Consider the following 12,007-nt stretch of genomic DNA (forward strand, 5'->3'; position numbering starts at 1 on the left):
TGTAAACAGTTTGAGCAAAGGGCCGGGTGATAGGGCAGACATTAATTATTATTATACAGTGCAGCACGATGCGAGGTCACGTGAGCGGAATCACACGTTGAATCAATTGATGTTCATCGATTTTAACTGCGCAGTGATGTGAAGGGTGACGCCAAACAAAATCTCTGGCTCTCAGGTGATATTCGCCCCAAACGTTCCAGACCTCGTTTTGTGAGAAATGACAGAGTTAATACTGTATGTGCTTATTATACCGTATTGTGTATTGCGATTCATTTGGATGATAGAATTGTGTACACATTACACATTATTTCAACACATTACAATCCCATTGAAAATATGATAAATGATATAATAAAAAAAAAAAAGAAAAAAAAAGGAGTAGACATACACATCCCAAACATTTCTTAGCACCTGTGCTGGAGTTGTAGCAGAACACTCTTGCCACACGCTGCGTGGAAAACTCCCATCAGTTCATACAGTGTTTAGACACAATGTGTCTTCATCAGATTAAAAACCTTTCAACATTCTTCACCTGATGAAAACATCGCTTTGTATCTAAATAAACGTATCAGTGTTTTCTCATTTTTAATCCTAATATTGCATAATTGCCCATCTATATTTCCATCCAACTCACAATAAGCCAACAGGGAGGCAGCATGTCTTGCTAAATAGCGATTGATTGATGGCCGCACCCATGTGGCCGATGTACAAATATTTAGATATCATTTGATTAATTAAAGTATTTTAATTAATTAAAAGGGGGGTTCCTAGTTGGCAATTGCAATGAAAACCTAGTCATCAAACAGCTACGCTATCTAATGTAGCCAACATCAGCAAACTTAAGTTCAGCACTTTTGTGTCTCAATTCATTACTAAATTGTTGCATTTCCACAAAAAAAGAAAAAGAATATAAGAAAATCTGCATTATATCGGCCACACTGGTCTATAAACATGAGGTATTTTTGCATTGGCCATTGAAAAACTCAGTCAAGCAGTTTATAAACTATGCCCCAAAACTATGGAACAAACTACCCAAAACATCAGGGAAGCCAACTCACTAGACATCTTCAAAAGACATCTTCAAAAAACTCTTTGCTCAGGCATTTCAATGAAACATCAGGGATATCCTGACACAAATTGTACTTTACCTGCACTATTCTTACCCTACATACTTTTATACACTTCCTATTAAATTCATGAGGGGTGTAACGGTACGTGTATTCGTCCCGCGAATTCTCTCTGGAAGTGAAACTGAAACTTAGCAAGGATAAGTTTAAAGGGGCAGTAAGCAAGTGGATGCCTGAACACAGAATGACACCAGTATCACTAATTACCACGGCAAGCCGAACCGTGACCCCAATACCGAGGTACGTACCGAACCGTGGCTTCTGTGTACCGTTACACCCTACTCGGTTCTATGCACATTTTATCTCACTACCTCCTATGCACTGTAATTTTAAGAGCACTACTCTGTTGTAATTCAAAACTGAACTTTGTAAAGAAACTCAAAGTTAAGAGCGATGCACTGCTCTGTTGTTAAGTTGTGAGCGACGCACTGCTCTGTTAAATTATAAGGTAATTTAGAACTGTACCTTGTAAAGAAACTCAAAGTGTTAAGAGCGATGCACTGCTCTGTTGTATGTTAGAGCGATGCTCTGTTGTTGTGAGCGACGCACTGCTCTGTTGTTCTATAAGGTAATTTATAACTGTACTTTGTAAAGAAACTCAAAGTGTTAAGAGCGATACACTGCTATTATATATTTTTTATTGAACAATTGTATCACACTTTTTACTGTCCGTTCTATTTTATTATTTTTAGCCTATTTTAAACTGAATCAAACCGCACTTTTCTAATCTATTCTATTTTATTATCTGTATTACTGAAAAACTGTGATTTACCATACCTTGCTACCTCTATCTTTTTGTATAAATTTTTTTATGCTCGCTTATGTATTTTATTTTGTACTGTTGTGAAGCACTTTGAACTGCAATTTTTTCTTCTCCTTTTTTCTGTAATTTTTCTCCCCATCCCAATTTACCTCTTGTGCCAATTCTCCCTCCCCTGTCATGATCGTTGCTCGCATATGCCCCCCACTGGCCGGTTGTAGGGAGGATAGAAGCCTTGCATCACATGTCCCCTCCGATACATGTGGAGGCAGCCTGTCACATCTTTTCACCTGCCAGCGCAGACTCTCATTTGGCGAAGAGTAACGTGTAGGAGGCTCACACTGCCCCCGCCATTTTCCTGTCTCTGCTGTGCAGGCGCCCCAACCGACCTGTAGGAGTCGCTGTTCACAACGACCAGACTACCACCCTTCGACTCCCCACCCGCTAACTCTGCCAATTGAGTTAGTATGACGGCCGGCCCAAGCCGGAGGCAACGCCGACAGCCGGATTCGAACCCGGTGTCTGTTGCGTTGGTGACAAGCGCAATGTCCGCTGCGCCACCCAGCCGCCCCTTTGAACTGCAATTTCTGTATGAAAAGTGCTATACAAATAGTTATTATTATTATTTTGTACCCAGTTTAACCACCTGTACATTGTATATTGATGTGATATGTGATGTGCACTTTACTGCTACATTTGCACTCTAGTTGGATGCCAAATGTATTTTCGTTGTACTGGACTTGTGCTGTATAATGACAATACATTTGAATCTAATCGAATCTAAGACAGTGATTACATGAGCAGCAGCCAGCAGGTGTCCAGGGAGATGTCATGTTAGCTCGCCTGGGACTCTCCTGGGTGTATTACTGTGTTTGCTTTCCCCTGCCTGGTAAATACTGGGCAGGGTTTAAAGAGAAATGACACCCTCGCCAATGTCCTATTTTGGATCCTATCACCCAGTGGTTCTCAAAATGTGGGAAGCGACCCCCTTGGAGGGCCCAGGCCAAAAAGATATGTTCCCTCACTTAGACACATTTCTCGTTCACGTCAGACACGCATATCAAGGAGGCAAAAAGGAACGTAATCCTGGTCAGAACAATGAGGCAGACTTCAATATATTTGCATATGTTAGCCATGCTAGCAATCTAAACAATCAATCCATGCCAAAGCTAGATGAAAGGTGAACAGGTGAACGACTCACAGCCATTCTGATTAGGCAAACTGACATCCACTCAGTGGCGTGATTCAGTGGGTATTGCTGATTAGCGCAAACACATTGGGCTAGATCCACAAAGAATGGATTGCACAGAGCTAATTGCACCCTTACTTACAATTCATTATGAATTGAAAATGGGGGACCCTGATGTAAACAAGACGAAAGTCTTTCTCTGGTCTGCATCCCCTTAACAATTGTGTGTATTGAGCCGTACTGTATTGTACCCATTCTGCAATCTGTTAATAACATGTGCATTAAATCAATCACAGCGCAGGTGATCATAATGAATTGTAAGTAAGGGTGCAATTAGCTCCGTGAAATCCATTCTTTGTGGATCTAGCCCATTGTGTTTACAAATAGGAAACCCATCTATAGTTCTATGGTTATTCCATGCGTCTAGTGGAATGCTGGCACTGTGCGAACACAGTTTGGAGAGAGAGGTCTGGCCATGCAAGACTACCAGTGGAACGAAAAAAACCAGAGCAGAACTAAATGTATTAATACAATGTGTTGCACACAAGAGCTGTAAACAAACACTGTTGCTAGCTTGTCGTCACACACAATGAGTTATATCACCTGTAATAGCGAGCTAGCTAGCTGACGCTACATTAGCTATCCAACCTGGGGGAGAGATAAATCAGAAAAGAAAATGGAAACGTTTTTGACACAGTCTAGAATTAAAAGCTGACACACCCATAACAAGCGCCCCAAGTAGCGTTAACATCATTCACGTTATGAAGCCAAAAACAAGAAAGTATCATGAGGCACACCTTGCCCTTGGCTTCACGACTACTGAGGTCCAAGTGATTTTGCCTTCAAAACGAGACAAGACATCACGTTAATGGAGATCATGTGACACTAATGTGACAAAATTATTCATGCATTGTCGTTGACTAAGAACGACGACACAAAATGTAGTTTGCAAAATAAAATCTTGCATCAACTTCAACGTCAACACTGTTTACTTGCTACTTGCTAGCTAACAGGAACTTGTTTGCCGACAGGAAAGTAACAAACATAATTGTCCGTGCGGAACCCTTATCCCCAACACATCGTTCCGTGGGTGAATTATTGTAATGTTCTGGGGTTTTGTGTGTCGCTCTAGTTGTATGGTCTTAGGGGCACCACTGTTATGTTGGGGGTGTTGTTTCCCCCCGGGAGATATGGGAGGACGGACCGGATGTTACGTTGTTGTTGTGAAGCTAGTGTATTAGGTAGCTGTGTTGTGTATGAGAAGGGAAGTATAAACCTGTAAAACCCCATATTGAGCTGGAAATAAATCACCATACAGAAAAGGAAACTCCTCTTTCTTCCCTACATTACTGCATGACGGATCGCTACATTTTGTTGATCCACCACAATAGAACACATTAAATAGCTTACATAAGTCTAACCAGCTAGCACTAACATTAGCTTTTATTGTTTAGAAAAAGCTCACGCCAACTTATGAGGCTGTAACTGAGTGGCGAGACTAAACAAAAAAGACGAAGTTTTAACTAAACAAAAAAGACTAAAACGAAAATGCTCAGACCTGTACGGACGACGACGATTTTGGGTGTATCCACCTAAGTATTTTATCGTATGCACGTTTCGTCCAGACGGAACCGCGTTCTGGGAGCCTGAATACGCTCATTTCTGAGAACGGGTCCCAGAGTGAACAAATCTGAAGACGCAATAAATCACTCAATCAACGCCAGCCTTGCATTCCTGTTTTTACAAGCCAGTACGCATATTTCCTGAACCGATGACTCGCCCACCTCTCCCTTAACCCGCATGCGCATTATTAAATAACATAGCTACAACACAGTAACGTTAATACAATTACATGCATCATTGTTTACAATGAACGGGTGGGGCTAGTCGAAAGGACTGGACACAGGGACAAGTTAAACATCAATCAATTAATTTAATACAACAGGTAGTTCGAGCTGCGCTGTCGTGCCTACGACCGCACCATATTATATACGGCTTTGACGCGCTCTCTCTCTCCTGCCGATTAAAATCAGCAGCTCTTCCTCCTCATCATTGATTGCCTGTAGCTGCATTTGCACATGTGAGCCGCGGTGTCTCTCTCCTCTCCTTTAGAAACTAGCGTTAGCTCAAAAGCACAGAACCGGACGACACAAGCTGTTCCGCTAGCGAAAACAACAATAACACTTCCGGTCGGGCGGTTTCAAAATAAAAGAGCAACGTCTAAAACAGGAAAGACGTTTATTTTGTAAATTTGTGGCAGCGATACAGTGTTTTCGTTTGGACGCACATATTTCTTGAGACGATTTCGTGTTTACGGAAAAGGCCTTAACACATTGGGCGCCATGCACATAATATGCTTACTTCATATATCTACTCCATTCACATATATGCTTACCACTTGTATCTATTGCTATGTCCGCCCACTACAATCACATGAGCTGTCTAACGCCTGTCCCGTCTCCCTGTCCCCCTGTGAGTTGCCGTCCTGGAGTGCTGACCGGAGTGTCGGACGTCCCGTGATGAAGGCCGGGAGGATGCGACCCCCCTCTGCGTGCCCCCCTGTCTCCAGAGGTCTCGTAGTGGTGACCGGAGTGCCGGACGTCCCGCGATGATGTCGGGGAGTTCGCGACCCTCTCTGCGCCGCCCCCTATCTCCCCGTCTCCGGCTGTCCCTGAGCAATGACCGGAGTGTTGAATGTCCCGTGATTAAGACGGGGAGGACGCGACCCTCTCTGCGCCGCCCCTGTGCCTCAAATAGATTCGCTATCAGCTCTATCTTCAATCTTTCAAAATGTTCAGTTGCTATCGCTAACAGCTCTATCTTTAATCTTTCAAAATGTTCAGTTGCTATTGCATGCACTCATCTGTGTTTCATTACACACTTGAGTGCATGCTTACCAACTGTCCGTCTGCAACACTACTATCACCGACATCTAAGAAGGGAGATCCCCCCTTGAATGGCCCTTCTAAGGTTTCTCTCCTTCACACTGCCTGTGGAGCATTTTTACCTATTGTTAGGTTTTAGTGAGTTTTTCCTTACCTTCGCGTGGGGTATGTCTGGGAGTGCTTGCATTCTTTCATTTATTTTAAATTTGTTGGACCTTATGGTGTTCTTGTTTTATTCTTGACTTGTTTAAAGAAGACCTGTACGGCCCATGGGGACATTAACGTGTGTTGTTGGGCCTTATAAATAAATTTGATTTGATGCATTGTGCCCATCATTATGCCCTCTCTGCCACCGCTGTAAGCCTATGGAGATGTTTACCTTCTTTGCAGGGCTATAACTTTTTAAATATTATAGCTATATCTGCATTACTATGGCCCATTCAACATCGGGTATCTATCGTTCCGGATGTGGGAACGTTATATTTTTTCATTCATACATTGTTGTGTTAATACCGTCGAGAATATAAGTATGTTTTTAAGCTTTTCTGCTGTAATTCCAAAAACGCTAGTTATAGGCCCTGAAGCTATAATAGATTATCGATTGGCGTTTCTTTCCTATACGCGCTATATAAAAAAATTCAAATGTATATGATCGGTATACATTATGCTTCATCATGCGTGAAGGAAAGGGGGGGGGGTCGTTTATAATTCCTTGATCGTCAGTAACGGTTTTATTTATGGGTTGATATATTGATCAGACTGATTGCAAACAAAGAAACGGACAATCAAGCTGAAAGTAACGTTATATTCCTCTTACCGGTGAGACTGGAGGAACAATATCCCAATTATTTGACGTCGATCTGCTAGATCCATTTCCGGTTTGTATGACGCAATAAACGCCAAAATCATATCGATTATTGCGTTTAGAAAGCGATCCAAATGCACTCGAGTGTGTATTGTGATATATTGATCTACGCCACAATATATCTCTGGCGGAGGAATTTCCTCGATGCCACTTCCGGTTTGGCGTGAGTGTAACTCGCCCGACCATCCACCAGGCGGCGGTATTGAGGCATTGCAATATCAGAACAGGGTCCGGCTGCGATCTGGAGGGAGACTGGATGAATTATGAATGCCATGACGAAAAAATGAAATATTGATCCCAAACACGTGATACGCCGTTGTTGGCGTTCAACGCATGGCGGGCAATAATGATTTACGCTGTTCTTGGCGCACAATGTGTTAAGACTAAAACTAGAATAAAAAATAGCTGAAGAAATTAACACTGTGTGGGTGTGGGGGGCTAAATGTTTCCAATTACCCAAGGGGGAAAATGTATTATTTCTATGCTAAATAATGTCTGTACTTCAATGTACATCCAAGCTCAAACAGCAGCAACAGCTTCAGGGATAAGGTTACTACTGTACTCAGGTGCTGTTCTCTCACTCAAAACATCACCAAACTTCTAATCCCCCCATTTAGCAAGTAGAGCACGACCAGACGTGGATTTTTGGGGCCGATACCAATATATTTGCGAGTAAAATGTATTCTGCTATCGATATATCAGCTGATAGTAGCACACAGTTTATTTTAACAATGAACCCTAAAATGCGGTTATCAAAGAGTTGTGACAAAGATATATACTGGATATATTTAATTAAAATCTGCATGGGACTACTGTAGCATAAATCTGACATGGCTGTAAAGAGGAGACTTCCTCCTTCCTGATTCCAACGAGCCCATTTTAATTCAGATATCCTGAGGTGAGCGGTCCAGAGACCCTTTTGAATACGGCCATGCTAATTTGCGAAATTCCGTCGATTTGCATATTCATGCTCGACGCATCGTATTGTTGTTACTTGCATCTGCCTTTTGCAGTGGAAATGGCAGACATTCAAAGTCTTAACATGCGCAACGTGTAATTTAACTAGTGCACAATGAATCACATTCAAAAGATAAATAACTTCTCTTAAACTACACTATTTGTGATTCTGCCTGAAACTTCCGCGTTTCACGGCAACTCCAGCTGTAAGGGAGGGGCTGAGCGCGATACCACCACCTTCAATATATTTTTTTCCCACTTTTTCTCCCTTTTTTCTCCCATCCCAATTTAGCCGTGCCAATTCTCCCCTCCCCTGTCTTGAACGTTGCTTGCATGTGCCCCCCACTGGCCAGTTGTAGGGAGGATAGAAGCCCATCGCATGTCCCCTCCAATACACGTGTAGGCAGCCAGTCGCATCTTTTCATCTGCCAGCGCGGACTCTCATTTGGCGAGGAGTAATGTGTAGGAGGCTCACACTGCCCCCGCCATTTTCCTGTCTCCGCTGTGCAGGCGCCCCAACCGACCTGTAGGAGTCGCTGTTTACAACGTCCAGATTACCACCCATCGACTTCCCACCCGCTAACTCTGCAAATTGAGTTAGTATGACGGCCGGCCCAAGCCGGAGGCAACGGCGACAGCCGGATTCGATACCGGTGTCTTGTGCGTTGGTGACGAGTGCAATGTCCGCTGCGCCACCCAGCTGCCTACCACCTTCAATTTTAGAAGCTATGACAGCTCTTCAGCCGGATTCGATACCGGTGTCTTGTGCGTTGGTGACGAGTGCAATGTCCGCTGCGCCACCCAGCTGCCTACCACCTTCAATTTTAGAAGCTATGACAGCTCTTCAGCCCGGCGTTCTACGCAAGTCACACTGTTTCTATGTGCAATGAAAACTCTGTGAGGAACGGGTCCAATGCGTCTAACATGCTTTACATCCTCGCCATTCCTGTATGCCCACATCGCGGTAAAAACCGAAACTAACGTTAGCTGCTAACGCTAACTAAGCTAAGCTAACGCTGGACACACTCAGACACAGGAAAGGGGTGCAGGTAGGGATGTCCGATATTATCAGCCTACCGATATATTATCGGCCGATATTGGCATAAAAATGGTTTCCAAAAAAATTTAAATAAAATAATTTGTTTTTACATTTATTTAACCTTTATTTACCCAGGCAAGCAAGTAAGAACAAATTATTATTTTATTTATTGTAAAAGTATGCATAATGTTGTGTTAATTACATGACAAGAGATATGTAATGTTAATTACCTGAAATTTACATGACAAGAGATATGTAATGTTAATTACCTGAAATTATTCAGTTTTGGGGGGGGGGGGGGGGGGGGGGGACCCTGCATATATCGGTATCGGTTGATATCGGTTGATGTTGGTATCGGAAATTAAGAGTTGGACAATATCGGTATATCGGTATCGGTAAAAAAAACAATATCGAGCATCCCTAGGTGCAGGCTTACCTGACATGCCTGATATGTTGTGAGAAATTTGCAAAAAAATTACTTTTTATTTTATAAATGTTCCACAAATAAGGGAAGGACTCAAATAGAGCTGCATAGTTCTGTGTTTTATTTCAAAGTAGGTCTACAGATGCCAGTCTTTTTTCAAAGTGGACTACTTTTTATTTTATAAATGTTCCACATAAGGGAAGGACTCAAATATACCTGCATAGTTCAGGGTTTTATTTCAAAGTAGGTCTACAGACTAGGGGTGGGAATCACCAGAGGCCTCACGATTGCGATACTAAATATATTGCGATATGCTGAGTATATAGCGATATTAATATTGCGATATATTGCGATTTATTACCTTTTTTCAACTGCAAAGTAAAACTTTGTCAACATGTTTTATCTAATAAAATAAAGTTCAGTCTGTTCATCTCACTTCAATAATTTTTATTGCAGAACATGGTATTTTCTCAAGCAGACAGATAACCACTGTAATCTGTGTTGCATGTACCTGACAAACTGTTTGTATTACAGTCATATTCCAACATAACTGAATGCACACGTGTGCGTGTGGACTACTGTACTATTACAGGTATTGAAATGAACAATGCAACTTCCTTATACAATTTATTTTTGATTATATATATATGTCCCTGTATCGATACAGTATCGCCACGCAAAGTATCGCGATACTACGTATCGATATTTTCCCCCACCCCTACTACAGACGCCTGTGTTTTTCGCCTCTTCTGTGTTTTATTTCAAAGTAGGTCTACACGTGCCAGTCTTTTTTCTCCTCTTTATAAGAGTTTGAGGTTTTCCTTTGTTATAACATGTAAAAAACAGCAATACAATATCAACTATTTTCTTTTTGTTGTTTTATTATTTCATGAATGCAACAAACTGTGTGTATAAGTATGTAATAAGTATAAAGTATAATAAATTGCAAATTACTTTGGGTATGCAATCGTCAGGTGTTTTATGCTAAATGTGGGGTATGCTTCGGGATAACTATATATAAAACGTTATACACTGTGTTATCTTCATTTAAAGGGTAAATTGGTTTTGCGGCTCCAGATGAATTTAATTTTGTGGGAGGGGGGAAAAATTGCTCTTTTGATAGTAAAGGTTGCTGACCCCTGGGTTACACAATCTCTGGAGAGTTTTGCAGGAGGGATGGGAAGGGTTTCTCAACCCAGCGAGCATCGGACAGACCCAACCTTTTCATCCAAGCCCAAATTGTACATTCTAACATTGGAGGACTTTACGTGGACCTTTGAAGACGCTATTGGGGGTGTGTTTAGTTGATCCATTGTAGCAGTTGAACCCCTCGTCCCATCTCACTAAACTGTTTAGACAACACCATTTCACCCCTTTTTGATGCCCTGTCCCAATGGCCAATAGACGGCTAATGGACATCAAAATGTTTACTAAGGGAGTTTCTCCGAATAGCAAGAGGTGATGGTAAACAGCAAGAGGGATAGTATACGTTTATCTTCAACGGCGGGGGAGCAGCTTCTCCTTACTGCAGGAGTGGCTGAGAAATGTGGTTTTCTCCACACATAGCTAAGACTGAGATTCTGTTGATAAGCAATGATAAAAACAACAGGACAGAGATGAAGTGGGGGGCAGGGGAGCATAACAAAGTGCCTCGTAGTTTTATTTCAAAGTAGGTCTACAGATGCCAGTCTTTTTTCAAAGTGGATTACTTCTTATTTTATAAATGTTCCACAAATAAGGGAAGGACTCAAATATACCTGCATAGTTCAGGGTTTTATATCAAAGTAGGTCAGACTAGGGGTGGGAATCACCAGAGGCCTCACGATACGATACTATCACAATACGATAGCGTCTGCCTCTCTCTCTCTGATTCCCTGCTTCATATTGTATGTGTGTCTTTCTGTGTATGTGTGGCAGCAGATTGATATAGTTGGAATGTGCTGAGTGTCCAAACTGTAACTGATCTCCTGAACTCACTCATTCTTATCATCCTAATCCCTCTGTCTCTCCCTCTCTCTTTCCTCTGTTGTCCCTCTCTCTGTTCTGTCTCTGTCCCTTTCTCTCTCTCTGTGTTCTGTACCTTTCTCCCTCTCTCTAGTTGCCTTCACCTCTCCCACCCTCTTTGTTATAACACAAAGATGTGTCACCACCCTTCCACACACACACACACACACGCACACACACACACACACACACACACACACACACACACATTCATCACAGCACATTCAGTTCTCACATTGACACAAAAGCAGCAGCAGCAGAACACCCTCACCAGGGCATCAGCCCCATTCAACAAAACATGCTACTTTGTCCTGCGTTCAGATCTTAGTCAGAGAACGGGCCGTGCCTTTTTAGGAGAACCTTTCTGTTTTTGTTACTCGTCGACTTCACCCCGAGCAACGCCGGACAAATCAACTGGAAAGTGACTAGTTGAAGTTGTTGCCGTTGGCCTTTTGTTCCGTGTTTATCTCTTCTAGGTATTTCAGTACTGTTTATATTGCAGATCGAGTGTTTCACCTGAGGCTATAGGTGGACAAGAGCCAGACTCAATCCCTTCTGACTGTGTGGATCAGACCTTGAAACAGCACATCACATAGGAAGGTTCACAAGCAGGCCAGCCCCTACCTGAGAACAAAGCACGCTTATCCCCCGCGTTGCCACCAGGCAAGACGCAGCCTGCATGCCATGATTTCCTTCTGTGGCTATCACAACATAAATCTGCATCACCCCAACCTTGTAAACTGAGTGATCTGAACAC

At 42.5% G+C, this 12,007-nt stretch overlaps 1 protein-coding gene across 1 annotated transcript in view; it reads right to left on the reverse strand.

Moving 5' to 3' along the window:
* The window catches only part of nt5dc1 (5'-nucleotidase domain containing 1), a 119,014-nt gene that overhangs the window by 27,467 nt on the left and 79,540 nt on the right, over positions 1-12,007 (reverse strand). The window lies entirely within an intron of this gene.

This window comes from Notolepis coatsorum (genome assembly GCF_963971535.1).
Source record: "Notolepis coatsorum genome assembly, chromosome: 5".
NCBI lineage: Eukaryota > Metazoa > Chordata > Actinopteri > Aulopiformes > Paralepididae > Notolepis > Notolepis coatsorum.